Below are 16,613 nucleotides of genomic sequence, written 5' to 3'. Positions count from 1 at the left end.
TCTTACAGTGGCTGTAATTTATACATTGGTACTATTATTCAGACGTTTGGATAAGAAACTACTATTATAAATTTTAAGACTCGTGAGGACATAGCCGTTGCAAACCATTATGTTAAAATGAATAAAAAAAAAAAACAGTGCTTAAAATAAAACACGCTGGCATAATTTCTTGCAAAGTAAATTAAACTTAATTTATGATCTCGCTGGTGAATGATATGACAGATTCGTCAAATTTTTTCCCGATGTTCAAACAGTAGTTTAAAGTGATCAATCATGCAAACAAATAAAATTAAAAATTTTTTGATACACGCTTTTAGGAAAACTATTCAACTGATATGCTAATTCTCAAGTGCACATAAAATATTTGTGAAAGTAATGAATTTCAAACTAGGCAGTTTTTTTTTTTGTTTACGTTTCAACATCCATGATTTCACGCTAGTGACTGTTTAAATTTCCTCCACAGGTTTGTTTTCAACGCTGCTGCTTTGACGGACACCAAGTGGGTTATTTTTTTCGGTTCGCGGGCTTTTCCAATTAGAGCAAGGGCATTTCGGGTCTGACCTCTGGTAGTCAGCACGCCTGCGTAATTGCTCAATCACAGAGAAATAAACAATCGCAGGTCGCTGCTCTTTATTTAATGTGACTGCCGGCAGAGGAGGAAAATTTAGTGGTTTGGTGGGCGATACTGATTGAACACACACACGCACACACCAACACATACATGCATTTAAGCACAAACGCTGACCGCAAAAAAAAAATCATTTGATTTGCGATTGCAACGAAAATAAGTAACTGAAGATCATTCGACGTGAAACGCATCACCCACGCCGGATAACCGGAATATATTTGCAAAATAGGAAACCCCAAAATTTTAAGAGAGAAATAAATGGCCAAACATGAAAGCACCACAACAAAAAGATTTATATTCAGTTTATTACAATCTTTTATTTTTTTTTTTAAGTTACCGGTTCCTTTATATCTCTTTCTAACAATTTTATCACCATGTAAAATCATGGTCGCGTGTTTAAAAAAAAATATTTTTCCTACATAACATCAAATATTTTCAATTACACATAATATTGGTTCACGTGCGCAATTAAAGTAAGAATTAAAGTTATATCAATTAAATTTGCAGCAAATTTACAGCTAAATAAAGAACAGCATTTATTGATTTACAAAAATTAAATGATTAAGAAAAATGTTTAATTACACTACTTATAAAAATTGCTGCTACGCCAACACCTATACGTGGATTTTATACAATGGCTGATTTTAATTGTGGATGTAAAATAACAACATTTAATTCCTATAAAAAAGAAATTTTTCTAAAAACGGATCGCGGATTGCACTGAAAGTTTTCAGAAATTTAACAAATTTAACACTTTCTTTAATTTAATATCACTTGAAATTCTACGATCGATACGTTTTATTATAGTATGTTTATTTTATTGTAGCTAATTTAAGTTAAATAAATCCAAAACTTACTAATATTTCAATTCTATACGATGCGCAATCAAAAGAGTTTGATCTTTTTTTACGTTTAAATACTTTTTTACTTATTATTGTAGGAAGTAAACTTTTCGCTCTATGAATTAAAAAAAAAACACTTATTGTTTTTTTCGACTCACCTCGCCGATTGCTATGAACATCCCGTCACAATGACTGTCACGCCTAAACACTGGAGAAAAAAGAGAAGCTTCGGGGTGGTGACGTCTGCCAAAGGTCTGATAAAGGATATTCAAACTAAAGTGTGGCCGTTACCCTCCCCGCTTTAACCCCTTCAGATAACGTCAAACGACGGACCCGACACAAGGCGAACCCAAACGACCGTAACTTTGCAAACACACTTACACACACACACATAAGTTGAATGTAACGCATCTCGCAAACGCAAGAGCACGTAGGGACGAGTTGCGTGAACGTTACGCGCATAAGCGTGCGTACGGGCTCGTACTTACGCATACGAATCGCTACCCACAATAGCACTGGTCATCCAGAATTTTTAATTCCACAAAAGAAAGAAAAAAGGAAATGCAAAATTAATTTATTATTTAAATTTACCTTATCTGAGTGCTAATTTTTTTTTCTCAGGGCCCATTTGTGACACTTTCCTGCGAAGTCCGTGGGAAGCACTGTAATGTTTAATTTTTCATCAGTTGCCTTTCTGTGGTTTGTAATACATTTGAATTCAAAATTCTTAAATGTCGCAAAGCTTTTTTTAATGGACAAATTATGCGTGAGTTGACTTTCCCGACGAGATATTTCACCCGCCGGATTACGACTCATCAAGAGACTGCACTGCAGCTGATACGTAAATGAAAGCTGTCAAGGACTTAAAATGTATTGGAATTAAAAACCTACAATTAGTCTTCCATCCGGTGGAAATGACTTAATCCTCCCCCCCTCCATATTTTCTACTTCAGTATCCCTCACTTTAAGCTTTTTTAAGAGGTTCGAGATGAACGCTGTAACAAAATTTGAAAACGTTTAATGCTTAAGGCAAAAGGTTAGTCAACAAAAGGTAATATTTAAAGATATACTCTCATTAATACTAATAACTAAAAGCATTAGCGTGTGAAATCTTGCGGTAGAGGACTATATATTTATAATTTCATCATTACTTTAAAAAAAAGGTTTTTATTAATATTAACAAATGTAAATTGTAATTTTGTTCTTTTATTTATTAAATCTGTTACTTTTATGTTAAATGAAATTATATTTAATTAACTATGTATCTTTTGTATAGACCAAGGATCTAACTGAGGAAGGATATAATTGAAATAAATTTGTACACAAATGAGTAATATTTTTATAAATTTTGAACATTTATTCCTTGATCTATGTCAAATATTATGTATTTCCAAGATGGTAGCCAATATGTCATTTTCGGCTTACTGGAGTTGGGTAGACTAGGAACCTAAGCTGTTTTTATGACTTTGCACCATTTATTATTTAATAAGAGTGTTTTTTAACCTAAAATTACTTTTATATGGATCTAATAAGGATCAAAAAAAGCATTTTAATTGGCAGAATTAATTACTTGATTGATTTTTTTATGAATTTTGGATTTTATTTAGAATTTTTTGCTTAATAAATACATGTTTCCAAGATGGAGACAATACGGCCGACAAGATGGCGGGCGCCCTGGGAAAATATAATAACTTCACTCTAGTAGGTGAAAATTAAACCAACATGACAGTAGCGCCCTCTAGCAGACGAACACAATATGTCAGATCCAAGAGAGAGGCCTCCAGCAGACGAAAACAAGATTGCGGGCGTGATATCGTACTGGTTGGCGCTATATCTACCTTGGCATTTGTGGTGGGCGATCAGTCTGTCGTTGGCTTTTGTGGAGGAAAGATCCGTTGCCATTTGTTTTTCCTCTTTAAATTGTTTTAATTTAAATTGTATTTAAATTATACTTAAAGTTTTTTATTAAATTAATTAATTTCCTAAATTTCTATCTAAATAATTAAGGATTTTCAAGAAGCCGGATGATTATCAAATTGACAGACCGGTTTTATAACCATTTATTTATATTTTTTATAACAGTTATAAAAATTATTTTCGATTTTCTAGCATCAAAAATACGGATTTGCAGAATGGCAGCAGTAACAAAAAGTGAAACGGTGTCGTCATAATTCAAAATTGCAACCAGACATCCTAATGGTCAAAGCGACTTACTGTGACCTGCTCATGGGTAATTTAAGCTACTTTGGTGAATTATCTAGCCGTTGACTTTTTTGATGATTATAAAGGGAAATTTGTCCTTAAAACGGGAAATCTTCCCTTGAAATATAAAAAAAATTAAAGATTTTTTTGGCGGTTTTTTTTTCTCTTAAAACTGAATATTTTTTGGTGGATTTTCGGAAAATATTGAGGAATTTTGAGTCATTTTTGGGAATTTTTGTTAAATTTTGAAGGTCAAGATCAAAGGTAAATGTCAAGGTCATTCAAGATGCCGCCGTGACGTTAAAATCCAAGATGGCGGGCATCGGCTCGACACTTAGAACTCTGGAGCCGGACCGGCCAATATATACTACTCATATTGTTCTCCTCTTTACCCCACGTCTTTCGATAAATATTGAATAAAATTTAGCAAGAAATTCTTCGACGCTTTGAAATTGTGCAACACTCAGTTTGAAACAGCTGCCTTCAATCAGCTTTTATTATTTTTTTTTTTTAGAGATGAACACGTTAATGAACGTATTGCGAAGAAAATTTGTAACTAATAACTAAATAAAATCCCTGAATATGTAACTTAGAGCACATAAACGTAAATGCCGAACAAACCAAACGTGTCATCAAACACAAGAAAAAATGTGATCGCACCTTAATTTGTGAGTAAAAATCTTCTCATAAAGCATAACTTGTTAAGTTAAGGACCTTTTTCTTTAAGTACCACAGTTCACAAAATTCAACACTTAAAATCTGAAGATTGACCTTTAAATATGGAAGTTGGGTAGCACGTTTCACAACTGCCCGCACTTAAATCAACATAAATAAAAATACTTAGTGCCTGTCAATACTGTCCGGAGGTAAATGGAATATATTTCCGAATGCTACCTTATAGCGTGGTGACTTCCATATTAGAATGCATTCCTTACACATTACATACTAATGTTTGTGAATGGGTAGATTTTTTTTATATTTTAAATACTCACTAATGGTTCAATAAATGGCCTAATTCTGGCACAAGATATACTTAAAGTAAATTTTTTATATTGCAAATTAAATTATTTTATTTGAGCGGTGATTTATATTATCTTGATAAAAGTTCGAGTAGCCTATATATAAACCTTTCATTTTTGTTGATGCAAAGGAAATTAAGATTACGTACAAAAACCAGCATGGCCACAGAATTAACATTTATTATTTATTCGATTATTTGTTTTTACATATTTCACTATACTGGCACTACTTATTACTTTTTGCAGTTAATTCTTGCATTATACATATTCTACAACTTCATTTTCTGTTTGAAAAATCAGGTGCATAATTATTTTATATTTTTCCTGACTATTGCATCACGTTCACTCAAAGAAGTACATTTTCAGTGTTTTCCTAGCTCGGGAAAAAATGAACAATATTTTACTTCTGCTCTAGCGTATTGTATTATTTATTCATAAAGCTCTTGATCTTGAAAAAATACACATGAGAAGTAACAGTAAAAATATTTAACTTAAATTTCTATCCCTAAATAGTAAATTTGTTCAAACAAATTGTGACTATAGTGATTGTAGTTGAAAAACTCTTAAACCAGTTTATAATCAAAGGGAATAAAAGGTATAAACAAGGTAAACAGGCACTCTAAGGAATAAAAGTAATTTCGATGTCAACCCAAATAGTGTATGAAGCCTATATAAACACACCAGGAAGAATCTCGAGAGATCATGTTGAAGTAAACTGCAAGAAATCGCTCAAACATTAACTATACTAATGTATTAAAGTAGTGGTAAATTACGAATAGCGAAATAAATAAACGTGAATCCATGTTAAATCCTCAATTAACTAATCATATTCTTTGGTAAGTTTATATTATAATGTAAATCCATAGTTTCATAACTTCAAATGAATATTTCAGTCACATAACACTTTTTTTTTCAATTTCCTAAGTAAAATACTTGCCAGCAAGCTTACGAAGATTAAAAGACAGTTTGTAAGGGGAAAATTTCATATATTCACGATAAAAGAGAAATTTTCAACAGTGTACTGACGAAAACATTTCCTAGAAACTTATATGTATGTTCGTGGGTTGTAACGTAGTACTCTGTTATAAATACAACTGCATACGGACTGACAACAAAAAATTCTTGTAAAATAAACTGAATCTTCTTAGAAACAGTGCCGTTTTATTCCGCCTTCAGAGTTCTGTACTCGTTTGTAAACAGGGTAGGCAAACAAGTGGAAAGAGGAAGAGTGATTGCAATGTAAATTTAAATTGTTTCAAAGGTTTTGTTATCATTTGGATTTTATTTGTACATGTTCATGTTCAAACTAAGTTAGCTCAGTTCCCACAAGTTTTACTAAGACGTGGGAAAAATTTACGAATATCGTTGAATGGTTTCATAACGGTTCTTAACCACTATAGGGCTTTTCGGGATGTTATTTTTAAAACTTATTTCAATAATTTTTTTCCCTGTGTGTAAAATGGTATGTACTGAATCCATATAGTATTTTTTAATGGAAGTTTCATTCGTGAATGTAGCTTGGATAAATTTTTCATATATTTTTTCTATGTTAAAGTATCTTTTTTCTAAACAGAAAAATTTAAAATATTTTTTATTTTTTATTTTTTTGGAATAAATCTGAAAACAGAAATTGATATATTGCGAAGAAAATATTTTCCTTATGTTGATAAAAAAAAACATTGCTCACTTATAAGTCGTCAAAATATGCAATATTGTGTCAAAAATATAGCATTTAATATAGAGTCTTGTTAATAAATAGAAAAATTAAAAACTGGAGTCACTACTAAGTTTTGTTTTATTCGATGATATCTACTTAATAAAACTCTAACAGTGACTAACTTACAAACAACGCGCAGCTGAAACCGGTGGGTATAGAAGAATGAAATTTCGCATAAGTGATCCTTATTATGATTTAGGTGAATACCCAGAAAGGATTTTTAAAAATTTATACCCTAAGGGAGTTAAAAAGGGGATCGATATTAGCATACATTTTTGTTATTTTTTAAGTTAGAAATATGGAAATTGGTGTTTAGGATTTTGTTAATAAGTAAAAGTGAGTTGCATCCTCACAAAAAGAGGATCAATTACTTTCCCATTGTGAACATGGCTATAGAGCATCCCACTCTTAGATTGCAGTGTGGAAGTAAATGGGCGCATTCTTTCTCTCTCTCTGACACACGCCGATTGCCGTTAGCACTGTCCATGTTTCTCCGTGCGTTGTTGCCAAATATCAAAGGAAATTAAAATTTTAATTTTTGGACCAAGCTTTTTTTCATATTGTATAGCATCGAAATACGCATCAGGCAATGCTTATTTTGAATACTTAACAATATTTTAAGTGTCTGAAAAAATTAAAAAACCTAACTTATTTTCTGCGAACTGTTTTGAAGTATTCCGATATGTTTCACATAAAAAAAACCTACATGTGTATTTCATTCAGATTTTTTAAATTAATAAATTAATGCCTTAGGACACCACCGAACAAATGTTAAGACAAAAACTGTGCAGATTTCACTTAAATATTTTTTTTAATATATTGAAATGCATTTTATCACAAACTGACACATAAAAATGTTTACCAGCAGAAAAAAATTTTCTATTAAAGATAGATGGGGGACGAAAGCGTGAAAAATGTTCATAATGAATTGAATTAATTTTTAAAAGCAGCTTCATCTCAATTGCTTTTACAGTTTCCGTGGAAATAGCTGTTAAAGATGTGTCTTATCAGTACAAGAGCGCGCGCTGCCGTCGTAAGAGGAAACAGGGTCGTGTGTTTAGATAAGTGGGGTTCTGTCCTACAAGCAATTTTAAATACATGGCTTCCTTAGTCAACAAAAATATTTTAATCGATTCTTGAACATAATATGTAAAATGTATGAAATAAATACGAAGGAATTTAATAGCGATCATGGTACAAAATTTTGAATAATTTTTCTATCCTTCTCAACACCAAGCATCTTATCAAACATTGTTTTAGACAAAGTTTTGGAAAATAATTATGATATTTACAAACTATTTAAACAGATTTGATAAGGCGTCTACTAAGGCAGATACGTTTATTTTGTCCGGTGAAAATTTTTTTCGAACCCATACAGTTGGCTGGTCGTATCAAAAATTTATTTAGAAAACATTTTTCGGCATTAGGTACTCAGAGTTATCATACGTTAAAACGGATTCGGTATTATTCATATTATGGGAGTTGTTGCGATTTTTCTGTTTTTCAAAAATCTTCCCCATTTCGAACCAATTGTTCGGATTTTTCCCATAACTTACTCGACCGAGAATTTCCATTACCGTATTTTATTTATCATTTTGGACATGACTTGTCCAAAAATACGGCATTTATCGGGCCCATGAAAATGTGATATATATATATATATATATGGGATTTTTAGAACATAAAAGAAAACAATAAGAAATTTTCGTCTACAATAGGTAGTTTTTATTTGAAATTTACATAAAAGTGGCATTATTACAAATTTATATGTGTAATAGTATAAAATATTATAAATTACGATATGATTTCTTAAAATGCTTCTTGTTCGTGCTGAATTACAAAGACACGCATCTCCTGAAATTCGTAATGTGTTAGAGATTTGGCAACAGCGCGCGCCATAAGCCGTGTACTGCAATCTAAGAGTGGGACGGTTTATAGTAAACGTATAAATACTGTTTACAACCATAGACATCCAAAATGTTTGGTAATATTTAAAAGTACAGATTATGTTTTCGTCCGAACGAAACAAACAGGGATTACAATTTCCGTAACCATGCAGTGTTCTTCGTAATTATAACTCGAGAACGTTTATGAGCGCGCGCGCCGACCCTTGCGCTATAGGCTACGCGAGGGTTTCGTAATCATCCCAGCCAGCGTCCGAGTAGGCACGTAGCGCGCAACTTCCTGCGAGGCGCCATCTGCGCGCGTCCTCAAGAGGAGAGAGAGATGCATGGAGCCGCTTAGTAGCTGGTTTCTAGCGCTGGCGAGACCTCGGGTAATTAGCAGCAGAATTAAGTCGTTCGAACGGATTTCCGTGGCCAGCATCTGGAAGACACGAGAGCAACGCCCCTGCCCTGTTAAAAAAAAAAAAAAAAATATTATGAGCTATTCTTTTGGAACTCACCAGAGATCTGTAACATCTTACCTCGGTAAAATAAAAATTTATGTGTTCTCGTGTTTGCAAATACACCTTTGATACAAAACTCGTAAATGAAATTTAACGTAAAAAAAAAAAAAATCTTTAAAATAATTCAGAGCGAGATAAATATACGCAAATTGTGTTTTCAACTACATTTCTTGACATTAATCGCACTTAGTTCCTGCACCTGCCGTTAGAATTCGCTGCTGGAGCAGCTACGTCTACTATTAAAATATTAGATTTGCAGAACAAAGTTTTAAACCGTATTGTTGTGCTTCATGTGGGGAGAACTACTGGGTTGGTAATGGATAGCCCAATTAATTAGTTCAGTTTTATTTTTTACTGTCTACACTATAAATTTAATTACTAAACTTAACATCTTTGTCTACAGCAGTTAGTCTTACACTGATCATAGAAACATTAACACTTTCCACTGGAGCTCGGCTCGACAGTGGCTCACTCTTCTGTCCGCCTCTGTCCGCTTCCATCGCACACTCACACACACCGCGCCGCAGTGCAGTCCTCAACTATCGCTAGTTACACCCGACTGGCTCGACAGGCCTTCACTCGCAGGTATCGCCTCCCGATAGGTCCGGTTCTCTCAGCAAGGGCCACTTGCCCTCTTCATCTCTGGCTGATCGCACGTGTATCGCCAGTATCACTCCCAGAGGGGGAGACTCTCTCCGCTACTCTCAGAACTCTCGGAACTCCCGCGGAGGCCGGCGTCATCGCTTATATACCCGCAGCGTCCTTCTCGAAGGGACTAGAGTGGCTGTGATTTGTCGCGTCATCCCGGACTGACCCGGCGCCCGAAACACCCAGAACAGCGACGCTTATTCACGCCACTCCTCGCGGCGGCCTCTGTAAGCCCGGAATTCAAAGGCCCGTGGCGTGTTGGTGCGCGGGGAGTGGACGGGGTGGTTAGCGAGAACCCTTGCAATACTGCCAGGCACGCGAGGCATGGCTTACGTCAGTGGACGGCACGTGACATCAGTGGCCGCGCGGGACCACCAGCCAGCTCCGAACTTAACGCGCGTTGCGGTTCTGTCTGCGTTCGTAACAGTAAAATAAAACGGCTCCGTTAAAGGCTGAAAAGACATCAAAATAAATATTGTGCCTAATTCAGACAAGGAATTTTATTGAAATACTGCTCGGCTTGTTAAAATTATTTAAACAGTTAATACTATAAAGATTCCCTTTCGCTTTGTGAGCTTATTTTCGTACCATCTGCCATAGAAGTCAGCACCGTGGATACACATTTTAGTTCCATGTAACTTCTGTTCCATTCACGAAATTACTTACACTAAATGCCACATAACGAGAGCAAAGATGGTTACACGTCAATATATTAAATTACTTCTTAACTTATGGCAGTTTTCACCTACCTGGTCACACACGTGGTACGCAGAACTCCAAAAAGCACAACGCTATTTAAAAGCTGCCCGTCATACACGAAAAGCATTTAAAAATACGCTGCGTATAAGTAGTCATGTTTTTATATGTCCTTTTAAAACTGTAGTTTTAGAAGATTTGAAGTAATTAAAACGCGTTATTATAGAATAATTTTCAGTCTTGTATCTTTTAGTAGATATTCTTGTAAGCACTCAAGGTATTTGCCTTACACTTTTATCTTCATTTCTCGGCCGTATAAGATTACCGCTCAGATCTCATACCAGCCCTGTGCACGACGAAAGAGAATGCGCGCCAGTTCTGAGCCTTGCGCTTAAAGGCGACACCGCGCTAGAAGCACCAGCGAGCGTAGCACTTATCATCCCTCGTTACACCTCCCTGATAATTCGGGCCCATTATCGATCCTCGCTACGAAAGCCTTTGAGCTGTACCTCTCGACTAAGAACCGGGATTTTTGACGTGATAACGTCTTATAAATCGGTGAACGCTGGCTGCACGCACGGAAAAGCATGACTCTTTGTCACGTTCCGCCTGAGCCGAGCGTGCAAGAACCAGCCAACCACCGTGCGAGAAAATCTTCTTTAATATCAAACAGGTTAAGGCAGACTTTTTAAAAGCAGCAATTTAATCTTGTGACGTTATCACGTAAAATTATATTTCGTAAACCGGCTTTACAGACCACCCCATTTTTGTGGAGAAATAGATCATGAATTGCATTTCGAAACTATCTCAGCGTTTGTCTGGAGTGATTTCAGGATAACCACAGAGAAACCGTAATCACGGATGGTCGTCCTAGGTATTTGAACACGGATTCTCCGAAATGCGGATCCGAATTTAATCGCCGCGCCACTCGCTCGGTAAAACAAAGCAGCTCCGAAAGAATCCAACTGCTCAGAATGACACACCGACGTCGTTAATCGTAAGTGAACCGTGTTTGTAGGCCACTCTTTCCCGAAAGAAAAAAAAAAATACTTTCCTGAGCATTTCGCGTCGCACAGTTAATGGCGCCGAGACTATTCAATTCGTGTGTAAAGGTTTTTTTTTCTCTCGGGAAACACAAACTGACGGTGTGGAAAATTGCGCCTGTGAGTACAAATTAATGTCTTGCGTTTACCCACGTGAGTTCGGATACACATAGAAGAGGAAGAAGAAGAAAATGGTGCGTGTACTTATTTTACGGACATTTTTCGATTAAGCTTTCAATTAGCATAAGAAGGAAAGAGACATCGGAGGTTCATGAATATTAAAAATAACCAAAAAAAAAAAAAACCAACTAAGCGGTAGATATCGACTCCATGTTTGTTTTAACAAAATTTCGTGGCCAGTAAATTATGAGTGAACCCGAAGACCATAAACTATTTTTGCTGGTTTCAAAGTTAGAAAAAATGCATGCCAAATAGTTGTATCTATTAGTTAAATATAGACTATATATATGAGTATATGTTCTCCAGTTTGATTTTTACATGAACATTTTTTCCATTCGTTTCAAACAAAACCACGTGCTACATTGTATATCTTATGTTTGAGTGCAACTGAACGAAACGCTAATGGACTTTATGGAGTTAAAATTCCGTTGCATGGCTCACGCGCGTTTCGCTGGATACTAAAAATTTTGGTAGTTTCGTATCACGTATCCAAGTTTATCCCTTAATCCTGATGGAACGATTCTGTTTACATTGATACCGTGGTACGTGATGCTTGATGTTTTAATTTAGTACTTCAAAAGACTCTGGTCATAAAAAACTTCTGATATTACAAAAAATTACGACTTTAAGTCGAATACAAAAGAAAAAACAATAATTACATGACCTGAAATAATATTTTTGTGTTGTGATATACGAGTTGTTGGTTGGCCAAGATATTTTGCCACACTAAATTAAAACAGCAAGCATCATGTATCGCAGGATAAATTATACGTGATCATGTTATCAGGCTCAAGGGATAAACTTAGATACGTGATAGGGAACAGTTGCCAAAAAAGATATGTTTTTTTTTTGTGGAGATAGATTAAGGAACTCGCAATAAATTTCCATTCAATACATAAATTTGTTATGCTGTTTCTTATTTTTTATGTTTGTTTAAATAAGGCGAGACAATAAAATTGTGTCTGTTTAGCCATTGTTTAGCTCCATTGTCAGTATTTTTATAATGAAGTATTCTAAGTTTCAATGTGTTAAAGCCAAGTCTGTGAAAACAATGTTTATATGCCAGACGTTTCAAAACGACTGGCAAACAAAACCTACATTTTCATTGTTTTCATAAAATAATCATGGCAGGTTTGTCGATTATTATTAAATTGAAAAAAAAAAAATAGGAATGCTGCTGGTTCTACTGTAAGTTTCATAATATATAATTTTTAATAAGGAGTTGCTTATTGCATAGACTTCATATGTAAATTTTTATAAATTTCGACAGCAAATACCCGGAAACATGTTTTGTAAAGCGTATTAATGTAATACATTTAAAAAGTGCAAAGTAATAAAATTCACGTAACCATGACAATTCTTAAACCTTCTATAGAAAGTTACTACCTATAAGGTTATTATTAATTATTTCATTGATATCCTATTGTTTGATTGAATCTGCAGTAAGGTTAATTAATGAGAAGCCTACGATTAACTAACACCAGATATCACGAACTTACAGGATATTCGCTGCTGGCTCGTGAAAATTTGCTGTCGGAATTAATTAATAACCAAAATTACAATCTTGCGAGAATGCATAAATTTTCATGATTTAAAACTATTTTTAATGTTGTTGACTTAACCCAACCAAACTTTTATTTAAGTAACGATCACCTAGACGTTTGCAAAAATCAGAAGAAAAAAAATTATTAAAAAATAATAATTTTTGGAGAATTTTATTTATGTGACAGGCCTAGTCGAAATAACGTTTCAAGTACACAACAGCAATAAATAAATAAATCCGAAGACACCCAAACGCATATTATTGGCGTGGCCCAACGCTGGTTAAAGCTGGTCGTCCACTTGCAGTGGAGTCGGAGCGAGTAGTTCCCCACCGTAACCGCTGCAGAACAGTGGCGCTGAAGCGTTTTATCCACTGAACTACCCAGTTATAAGTCTTCACAGTAGCAGTATCGATACAGAGCCCCAATCTGACGCTCGTGAGATACGTTAGAGACAAGATTTTATGATGAATTTTCAAGCCCAATTTCGTTTTTAAACAGAAGATGTCATTGTTAGTTTTTATTTTTTAAGAAAACCATTTATCAAAAAAAGATAGAATATTACTGGTAAAATATTACTCTTAAATGTTCAATGATTCTAATGTCTACAAAACTGTGTTATTTATACTGATACATGATGCATGTCTAATTATTCGATACAAATAAAATCAAACTGTTAAGTATTTCTCTGTTTCAAAAATTTTCTAACGTAAGAGTATTTAATAATATTTGAAAAATTTTACAATTATACTTTTTCCGATCATTTAAAATGATTTTTGGTACAGAATTCATGCTAAATAAATTACTTTAATTTCATTTCATTTTTCTTTCAATATTACATATTTGTCATTAGAGTTGGACTTTGAATGAAATGATTAGTTCAGTGGTTCTAATTGCATTTCGGGGTTTCGTGTTGTTAACTTGAATATCTTTATTATATATGGAATGTTTCAATGCATTTGGGTATTATTTTGGATTTACCGCAATTCGCCAAATATTCTTGTTCCTAGCAATACGTATTCGTCGTCACAGTGAATGTTTCGTCTCTCTTGCAGCGTAAGTACCAGGTGGAGTGTTACATGCAGCAGAAGAAGAAGAGCAAAAAATATGGCGTCTTGGACCTTCTGCGAACACCTAACCTTCGCCGCAAGACACTCATTGTCACCTTCACGTGGTGAGTTCATGAACTAATTAAATAAGAAAACTATGACAAACTAGCAAACCCGGCGAACTCCGTTTCGCCACCAAATGGCTTCGTTTTATGTAACATTTCGTTTGGTGATTAAAAGATGAAGAAAAATTTTTGTTTGTTTTATATTTGAAAAGGAAAATTTTTATTTCATTTCACAACAGTAATGAATTCATTTCGATTACAAAAATGAAGTGTTATTTAGTTGAACTTCTCTAATTAAATGAAAGTGAATCCAAAGTAAATACTGAATCGAAGCGTTATACGTGTCCGCAAATTATCCGTTTCATTGAAGTGCTCTTTGGTAAACCACATTTTTTGTTTTTTGGTCTGACGTTAACACAAACAAAGCGGATGGTTTCCCAACTCGTGAACACGCAACGTATAACTGCCCATGTGAAAAACAATGATTTTCTAAATTTATTCCGCAAACACTAAGCGATTGGCCTTGCGACTTGTTAATTGTCATTGCGAACGCAAGGCGAACTGGAAATTGCAATCGTTTGAAGTCAAACGGAAGATCAGTCGGAATCATTGGTATTCGAGGAATACATACATTTTCACCTTCGTACTTTCCGTTAATAATGGTTGCCTCAATCAAATTCGGCCTAAGTCTTTTTACCGAAAGTCGAGTACCGTTGCAATGTCGCGGTGGATTCAAATTACGCAATATCATAATAACTGTACCAGCTAATGTATCTGTAATTGCAAACAATCATTTGTTTAAGAATACGTAATAACTTCTGATCGTGTGATGGTGTAGTGTGTGGTGTATATGTAGTTGTTATGTAATGCAATTCATTGTGTTGGTGTGAGTGATACTTTACCTTGCAAGTCGGCATGAAGCCGCCTTCTCGAATGATATTAGCTCCAAAGGAAGTCATGCGAAAGCAGTTATTGTATTCAAGGATGTGTTGAAGAAAATGGCTGGAATCGGGATCACTTCCATCGAACAATGGTTTCAGTGGCTGTGGTGGTGTAAGAAATGGATCCAGTTTGACTTTTCCACTTGCGCAGCACAATCTAGCCGTTTCTCTTTTGAACTTTAACGCATTGCAATATCGGCATATAGTCGTCATTAAATTGTAACGTGCTGCTGCGCTCAATATGAAATTTCGTCTAAAGAACAAATATAGATTGGCCGTGGAAGCGCCAGGCAGAAACAGTACTAAACACATTACCCATAGGGGCACAGCGCACGCACAACAAAATTTATGATTAACCTCCTTAAAACTTGCTAAGGTTAATGTGGATCGTGATCAAGGATAAGAAAATACTAAGATCTGGTTTGGTTTATATTGGCATTTACTTAATGATTTTGTTGCTGTTATTTCTACTGTACAGACCTTATTCCACTGAAGATAAACCATGGCATTACAGCCGAAACAAAATACCAAGAAAATTGTTGACCTTATTTCCTATACTTAATACATTAAATCTTGTTAAACAATAAACCAAATGGGAGGCCCCGAGGCGAGATATTATAATAAGTAACCATGGTTATATTTGACTGAATTTAAGGTCATTTGGTTTCTTAACTTTACAGGCCATTGAATATTGAGCGCGCAGGCTCTTCATAAGACAAATTATAAAAAAATTACATTTACTCGTTAAATGAAAAAAAGTGTCCTGAAACTGGTTGTTCAGAATTATAAATTATTTTATGGTTTTTTCCACTCAGGGAAAAATATGTAGAAAGCTGGAACTCTTGAGAAATTCTCCGATTGCAGGAGGCGATGAATTTCAGTGAACTAACTCATGAACTGCATGGGAGTTGAATTTGGAGCGGAATCTCTCATCCTAGTTCTTGATCCCCGCCTAAGCTGCGGGGTGGAGTAGATCAGGTCGGTCCCTGTAGATGGCCAGGTGATGCGCGACGCGGAAGATTGCTGTCGCCATGAAGAATAATAAGTAAAGACAAAAAAACTATTTCAAAAAAATAAACTATTTCGGGCAGCAAAAAAAAATTAAAAATTGAGTGCTAAGACACATGGCCTTGTCGATAACCAACTACATGCTTTAGAGAAAGCCGTTCACGACTTTTCAGAAGCGCGTTGTCTCGGGCTGCGAAGAGAGATACGCCCTTACCGCGTGCTGCCTGCCGAATCGTCAAAAATGGCGCCGGCTCGCCTAATTAAAGCTGTCTTTGGTCGCCTGTCCAGGGGAGGGGCTTCGGAAAACCCGAAGGGAACCCGAATGGTTCCGAAAGAAAAAAAAAAAGGGCTCCGGCGACCTATCGACTGAGTGTGATGTCGACTGTTTTTCCTGGTGGGGATAGGGTGGTCAGTAGTGCGCTCTCGCTCTCAGCTGGTTCGTCCTTTCGCCGATAGATGGTGTGGGCCTGCAGATCGGAGTCTTGCAGAGACCCTCGCGGCACTTGATGGCCGCCATTTTGCAAGTGGGGGGGATTTTCAAATGCACGATCCACATATTTTACACAGTTCAACTTACGACCTTAAAGACAAATGCCTGCTGTTGAAATTGAATAAAAATTTGCACAA

This window comes from Bacillus rossius, chromosome 14 (genome assembly GCF_032445375.1).
Source record: "Bacillus rossius redtenbacheri isolate Brsri chromosome 14, Brsri_v3, whole genome shotgun sequence".
Taxonomy (NCBI): domain Eukaryota; kingdom Metazoa; phylum Arthropoda; class Insecta; order Phasmatodea; family Bacillidae; genus Bacillus; species Bacillus rossius.
The sequence above is the reverse complement of the archived record's forward strand: the minus strand, read 5'-3'. Positions refer to the sequence as shown.